Genomic DNA, 7,901 nt, shown 5'->3' on the forward strand with positions numbered 1-7,901 from the left:
AACGAAGACAAACAAGTACGGACAGATGCGCACGGCAATACATTGGTGATGAAAGGGCACGTTTTCCCAAGGTTTAGCGAAGAGCGCGCTAACATGCAGAAGCCCTGAATCCCAGTCCGTCCCCCCCGCCTGCAATGTCCACCTCCCCTCGATGTGTCGCTTTAAAGCAAACCTGGGCCTCAGTGAGGTGACCCTGTTTTAATGCGAGTTGAAAAGGTCTCGGTGGTCTCCGAAAGGCCCTTCTAGGCTCATCCGCGTGGCCGAGCTTTATCGCGATAGCGCCAAACGACGTACGCGCGCCGGATCGCCGACACCCCGCGCACGTTCATTACCATAGAAAAAGAAGAATCAAAAGGCAATAGCATGCCCGAGTGGACGTGGAAGCTAACAGCTAAGGGGTTTAAACCTGTTTGAAACCCCCTCTGACAGAAAAGCCTGCGCCGGACCAGAGTTTTTTTTCTGCGGCGCTTTCACCTAATGAGGAACAACAGAAAGAAAAAGTGAGCCAAATCTCCTCAGGCTGCCAACAAAGTCCACACATTCTGTCAGACATGAAAAAAGATGAAGAGCAGAAGAAAGGCCTTGCGAGATGGTGATGGATGGCAACACAGGGCGTGCGGAAGGTAGCAAAAGAATACAGAGCGATGCTGGCTTATTTTTCAACTTTTAATGTCTATTCTTCGCTTGTTTGAAGCACACTGAGACATACAGTACACTGCACCTAGAACTGAAAAATTAAATATATTTTAAACTCCAAAAGGAGAGTTAACTAACAATTTGTTGCTTGGTCAGATGCGACGCCCAAGATGCAAACATTGGAAAATATTTCTGTCTTAATGAAAGCTGGAAATGACTTATGGACAGAGTTGGTCTGACCAACCAAAGAGAATGAAAATTGCCGGCATTTTTGTGTGCGAAGATTAGATGAAATGTGGAGTGGGAAAGGTAAGAAAGTCATATTTAAAGGTGATTGTGGCTAAGATGGAGCACTTGTAATCTCAAAAAATACAACAAGCAAAAAGACAAAACAAAACAAAACACCCAGCAACATGAAAATTACAAGATAGTTGACGAGCCAACAAGACTCACACAAGATTTGAGTGTCTGGGGGAAGCTCATTGGTTAACACTGGAAGCGGGACTGGCAAGAACAGGTCGAAATTTTAACTTATTTAGACAAGAAGATCCAAAAAGATAAAAATCCTTTAAATCATTGTTTAATTTACATTGTCCACCCTAATTGATTGTGATTTTGTTTCCCGAATACAGGATGAATAAAGTTATCTAATCTAATATAATCATGCGGTCAAGGTAAAAACAACATAATACTGGTCACCCGCAAAAATAGCTTTTTGAGTAAGACACCATTTTTGGCAATGATCTGGCATACGGTCGCAAATTTCAATGAGGGCTCCCCAAAAATCTAGAAGCAGTAGTCTTAGTGAATTTCCTGAGGTGGTCCTTAGTGCAAAAAGTTTGAGAGGGCTGAAGTAGGGCATAGCCCAAGTTTGCCCTTCGACACACTTGTGCAAGAAAGTGAAAGCATTTGTATGTATTAGCTTGCAGATGGACGGCAGCGCTCCCCCGGTGCTCTCTGTGATGATGAGCCATGTTCCTGTTTATCAGACAGGACACACTCAACACTCTAGCTCATCTGCGTTGGTCTCAATCACACACACCAGCGTGGCGAGCGCCTCGCCGAGGGCTCTTTCAAACCGTCTCCCCGGTGAGCCGAGCCAATCAGGAATGCGCCCGTCTTTAACTTCAAACACGCTCATCAAGCCGAGGCGTGCTCGCATACGGGAAGCCCGCCGCGTGGCCTCGCCTGCGTAGCGACGTGGGGGAGTCGCTTAGCTGCACTAACAATATTATGTTCCTCGTTAATTACCGCTCTTGTTGACGCCTTCTCGCCAACACGTGTCCCTGAAGGAACTTTAAAGTGGCAAAGTCCGAATGCAGATGGTTGAATTATAGCCAGGAATACTCAATGTACAACTTTACATGAGCTATCATTTTGCTTCATTGTCAACTGGGGTGAGATGTTCGGATTTTGCGTCAATTTTTTGGACTAGAAAAAATTCTAGTGGTTCTAAGATGTTTCTGTTTAAAAAAAAATGGAAATATTCTATTCCCCGCATTAGACATTCGAAGAATGACTCGTTAGGCGGATGATGACACATTGTACTAAAGATGTAAATAAAGGTTGATTGATTAAGAGCATGTTTCTTAGAAAGAAAATAGGTTAGACATAAGTGGCATGAAACTAGATAAACAAGGGATAATTAACAACAATGACGCAACCGATTCAAGAACCAATATATATAGCCATGGCCTTATTTCCGAGAACTGATTATGTTGACTCCGAGAATTGTTTTTAATTGCCTCCAGTCTAAAAATCCCAAAGCCTGTGCTATTCCCAATTTTTTTCCAAATGCTTCTGATGAGTCAGAGAAAAAATGAGATGTTTCCCATACTGCAACCATTTTAGTTGTCCACGTTTCTTTTTCCGTGTCAGGACACTTTCTCCCGAAGCTTACGCAAACATGGGCACGCTGTTTTCCAAAGAAAGTGCACAGCCTATAGCGTATATATGTTTTCTCTTCCCACCCTTTACTCTGTTGCCCTCCATCAGCTAACGACTTGGCAGGTTGACCACCACGCCCCCGTACTGCAGCTCCAAGCAACGGGCGCACCCCGACTTTGAGTGATTACCCAGAGAATAACCTGACAAGCTTCCCCAGGCTAAACCTTGAGTCAAGCTGCTGAACCAGAATACCTTCGCCTGCACCGTGTAGCCGCCACCCCGAGGCCTCCGACTCCCAACCGCTAGAGACGCGAGGAAAGCATTTTGTTGTTGCTGCAGAAAAACGGGTTAAAAAAAGCCCCTAACGGGAAATGGTGGGCAATTCATAGACAGTCAAGTGTAGTTAGGGGGTGTGCTAAATTAGCATCACACTGGGACAGATGGTGGATGTAGCTGCAGGTTGAAACATATGGACGTGCAAAAGCACAGTGATTGCCTGTCAATTCAGACCTGTACACATGCATACACACACAGGCCTGCGTGTGCATGCGTGAAAACACACACATCGGCCGTCTGTTACTTCGGTTAAGTGCGCCGTAGGGCTGGAGAAATGTTGCATGGACAGATGACGCAATACTCTTATATTATGGATCGGAGTAATGTAGGCCATACAGGACGATATGTGTTAAATGGATGTCAAGGTTGTCGTCGGATTTAAATGTAGCGTCGTGACACAATTCGGAGAGTTTATCGGAAAGCTCGGATGTCTTCCCGTTCTTTTCGCCTTCTCATTTTTTTCTATCGCGGAGTCTAATGGAGGGGAAGTTATCGTAATCTATAGGTGTCTCCGTGATTGACACAAATGCATTTTTCTCCTCGGCTCAATCTTATTCACGTACAGGCCATTAAACACACAGGACCTATATATGTCACAACTGTGGAGCAATCACTCCCTACCTTCGGCGTATACAAAAGGGGAAAAAAAAGAAAATAGGTGGCGTCTCAAGCGAGGCAGTCATTGCAGGGGGCGTGATGTGTTTGGCATGTATACGTGCTGCAACCAAATGGCTATATAGTAGATTGTTATGTGTTTTCATGGAAACTTCAGCCAAGATGCCAGCACAAAGTGGAGATGAAGTCTTCGCCTCAGGCTGGGAAGATGCAAGGGGGTCTAATGGCAAACTTTCCTTTTCCCGCATAGATATGGGATGTATATGTGACATCTCTTCAGGTATGGGATTGCAGCCGTGACGTGCTAAGGAGGGGGTTGTTTGAAAGAATGGGAGCAGGAAATACAAGATGCAAGAAGGGAAAAAGAGTTGACAATCTTTTCTAATGTGAAATCTCAATCTGCGCCAATAGGAATCTGTTAAAGAGGTTTTATATCTCATAAACTGAAGAACATATATTGGCAAATTCTGGACACACACTGGCAAAAGACCTCATTTTAAGACCTGATGATCAGATCTTTCTTCAGGCTCAACCTGAGAGATCTACTGAAGATGCACCACTCTATAGCGGCTTTATCAAAGTTTAATTGAGCCTGAGTTATCAGTGAACGGCGTATTACTGGCACAATCAAACCCCCAGTACACAACATACATGAATTTGGCAGGCCACCCAGAGCATGTGGAGAAACACAAATAGTGAGATTGAAGAATCAAGACTTCAATTAGGGTTGACACTTCTTTCCCTCACAGTCCATTTGCTTCCCACGAAAAGGGACACCAGCAGTTAATAATCTCCCTCCATCTCTTCACTAGGTTCAGATGGAAGAAGACACCAGCAACAATACTAATTTAGCTTCTGTCTCTCGCCCAGCAACCAAAATGCGGGTCAGCGCTGACCTCTGAGATGAATGCCCAAATCACTCCTGCAGTGCCAGGGAAGAAACGGCGACTCCGTCGAACCCCGCAAACGAGCGACGGTGGCCTGGCAGGATTCGCCTTTGCAGATTGGGGCTTGACATTTGGAGTCAGAGCTCCTGAAATGTCAGATGGGTTATGACAGAAATGGTGATGGGCAGATTATGAGCGACCTCTGACCTGTCATCTGAAAGGTCACCACTCACTCAACTGTCTGCCTGCTAATGTGTTTTTAAGGAAGCCAGCATGAAAAGACCGAAGTAATTCACATAGAACTTTTCAATCTAGATTGAGGATTGACACTTTGTTTCGTTAAGTCTCGACCTATGAAGTTGCCATCGTCTTGTCAATCAAGCCTCATAATACTTGCTTAGACTGGCAGGAGTAGAGTTAACACTTAAGGTAGAGGCAGGAGGTTTAATATAAATAGACGAAAGTGAGTCATACATTGTAAAATTATATGCGAATGAAGTCATGACATCCATATTTCTTGCAGTCGGTAGAAATCTGTCAAGTTAAGCAAAGCAGTGATTTTCTTTTTACATTCCTCTGAACCAACCAACCAATCAATTAATCAATCTTCAACTGATAGCCCCCCTAAAGCAACTGTCACTTGTCTTGATACATTGCAAACAAAAGGGGAAATCAATGCAATAGAAATTGAGGATTTGCTTCCACAGGATTAGTCTGTAACTCGGCGGAATACAAACCATCCTACCCTAATGTCTGTTTTCACTATAAAATATAGCACCATTACATAAAATCAGATGAATCCTCCGTCACTGTCTGTTTGTTTGTGTGCCTTCTCTCTGAGGCCAAATGCTAATTGATTATGATGTAGTAGCGCACAAACGAGGACCACGGAAATAAACCAGGGAGCCTTTAAGCGCCTCGGATTCAGCAGGGTTCAATCTCTCCTCGGCTGCAACGATACTAACCAGATTACCTTCTGCTATTGCGTCAGCCTGCAGCAATCGATACGTACCATTAGCGCTAAACACTCTTTAATTAGCAATGTATGCAATGCCTTTTGCTTGCTTTGGTTTTGCATGAAAACCTCGGCTCCAGTCCCCCGTCAGAGACCTACGAGGAGCGCCCCCTTTACCTGGAGCCATCCCTCGCCTTCATCTAGAAAACAAATTAACAGATCGTTCCGCGGCGGAGTCGGGAGATTGTCCTTCTCTCGGTACTAGATGTCTCGTTAGAAGAAACGGCGATGATCAACCGGAGGCTGGCTGGGGAAGGAACGGGGGTGCTTGTCGTGTCGGGCTTCGCGTCGCTCATTGACAAAGGCATTAGCGATGCCATTTATACACCGCGAATGATCTCGGGCTCACGCCGAGCGGGGAGACGCCGTACGCCTTGGGGCGAGCAGAAGACGAGCTTTGATTATTGATTCGCCACCTTACAAGTAAGGTAGAGTTTTGAACTTAAATACCTCAAACGCTCGCACAAGAAGAGATGGAATGCGTAAAATCTATGTCAGCCTCTTTGATGGGGAGGCTTGGCCGTTTGCACAAATCACCAGGGCCCAAATGAGTTAGCGTATCCTCCAGTCCCCGCCCCCTACGATGTACATTTCGGCGTCAAACTTGATATTTATGCAATATATTGTCTTAAGTGTCCAAGTCCCGGCAAAAAATATGAAAAATAGTTTTTGTCATGTCGATGTGATCACGTCACATCGTGTCAAAGCGGCGTAAGAAGGGTTAAACCGATTAGCCGGCTTTGACGCCTTTCTGCCGCTATTGTTTGACTGTGACATGAGCAGTGGGACGTCTGCATTCGTTAGTAATATGCATAGTATAAAAAAGTGGTTCTGAACGCGGACAGCTAAGCAAAAATAAAGACAAGTGGCATGGTATAGAAGTAGGAACAATAGAAATAAAGTAGACGAAGTAAAAGTTAATGTCTTTCAGACTTTTTTTAGTAGCTTGCATAAAATATTCGTGCTATGGATGAGAAACTTTGACTCAATTCCCATCACATTCGCCAACAATAAAGAATCTTGATTCCTTACAATAGCCACAATGGCATACGTGTTTATCTTCTGACAATATGAGCGCATATTTTGGATTAAAATGATCATCGGAATCCGTCCCAACACTTAGCTGAGCTCAGATACCGAAAAAAAGCAGAGTCTTGGTGGAAAAGCAAGCATCAGGAGGCTTTAAAAAAACAACTCGTGCTGAATTGAAATTTAACAGTTGATGTGTATGGGAATTGCGCCATCAATTACATGGCGCTCTTTTTTGTAAGAATTACAAAACAGAAAATAAGCAAGAAAATAAAATTCGGTTGCTCATTGAAATTTGCCGGCTTTCTGTATCCATTCTGTTTCAATAGAGTGTTGAATTTAAATGAGAAAACAGCTCATCTCCCTGAAGAGGCGGTAATGATCTCTGGCTGTCTGATTTTTATGTTCGGGCATTTACATAAAAATGTTACGCCGAGAGAGGAGAAAATTTAGCCCATTTTAAAGACCGCTGCTAAAAATACCGTGGATGTTGCAACACAACAGCAATGTGTTGTTGAATGCTGATTTTAGATGCCCCGCAGCACGTTACATACTTTGGATCAGTTTCGGCTGGAGTAACAAACAAACCACAAAAAAATAAAAAACAAACACACTAAAGCTCAGAACTCTGTAAACTGACCAGATACCCACGTTATATTCTTCACCCATTTGAGCTGCTTGTTTTGAAGGCATCTGAACGAGATTAAAGTGGCTGAAAAGCACTTAATCTCCGATTCGTTCATCTCTAACATAGAGATTTTAAAAAAAGCGTTCCAGCGGCACAGGATGACTTTTTCTGTTCAGGCAGTACAAAATACCGTCAAAATATCCACTTATTGTCGGATATACAATAACGAGCTGGCATTCTCAACCAAGCGTTCCGGCAAATATCGAGGCCGCCGTTGTCACGGATGATCCCAAAGAAGGAATCCAAATTAAAATTGATTTTCAAAAAAAGCCATATTGTGTTGTATGTAGTACGGCCGGCCTTGCTTGTGTTTATTTCTTGGCTCGACGGTTCAATGGAGTGGCGCTCAAGGTGACTGTTTTTGTGCGTCTATGCAGGTCAGTCACTGGCTTATTTCTTTGCCCCCCCCTTCCCCTTCCCCTTTCTTCCTTTCTTCCATCCATTCCAAAACAAGCATGACCTGCGTGTGAGTGACAAGCCATGTTGCCGAGCAGAACTGTGCGTGTAAGCGGGAGGTAGGTTTGGGGGTGGACGTCAGGGCAAAACCTATTAATATGTCTAAGCCCGCATCTCCAAATCTTGTTACTCTGAACTGATGCAACAGGGATGCAATAGGACATCTCCTCCCCCGTCATCCATCCTCCCTCCCTCCCTCTCACGGTCTCTATATATTTTTTTCTCTCCCTCTTTCCCAATGCTTTCTCTTACCCACTTACTCTCCACCTGCACTATCGCAGTGCTTGGTTCCTCGCCCCTGGACACACTCTATCTCCCGCTATTGTTCCAATTCCCTTCTGAAAATCTCCTC

The sequence above is a fragment of the Stigmatopora argus genome, chromosome 21 (assembly GCF_051989625.1).
Source record: "Stigmatopora argus isolate UIUO_Sarg chromosome 21, RoL_Sarg_1.0, whole genome shotgun sequence".
Classification (NCBI taxonomy): domain Eukaryota; kingdom Metazoa; phylum Chordata; class Actinopteri; order Syngnathiformes; family Syngnathidae; genus Stigmatopora; species Stigmatopora argus.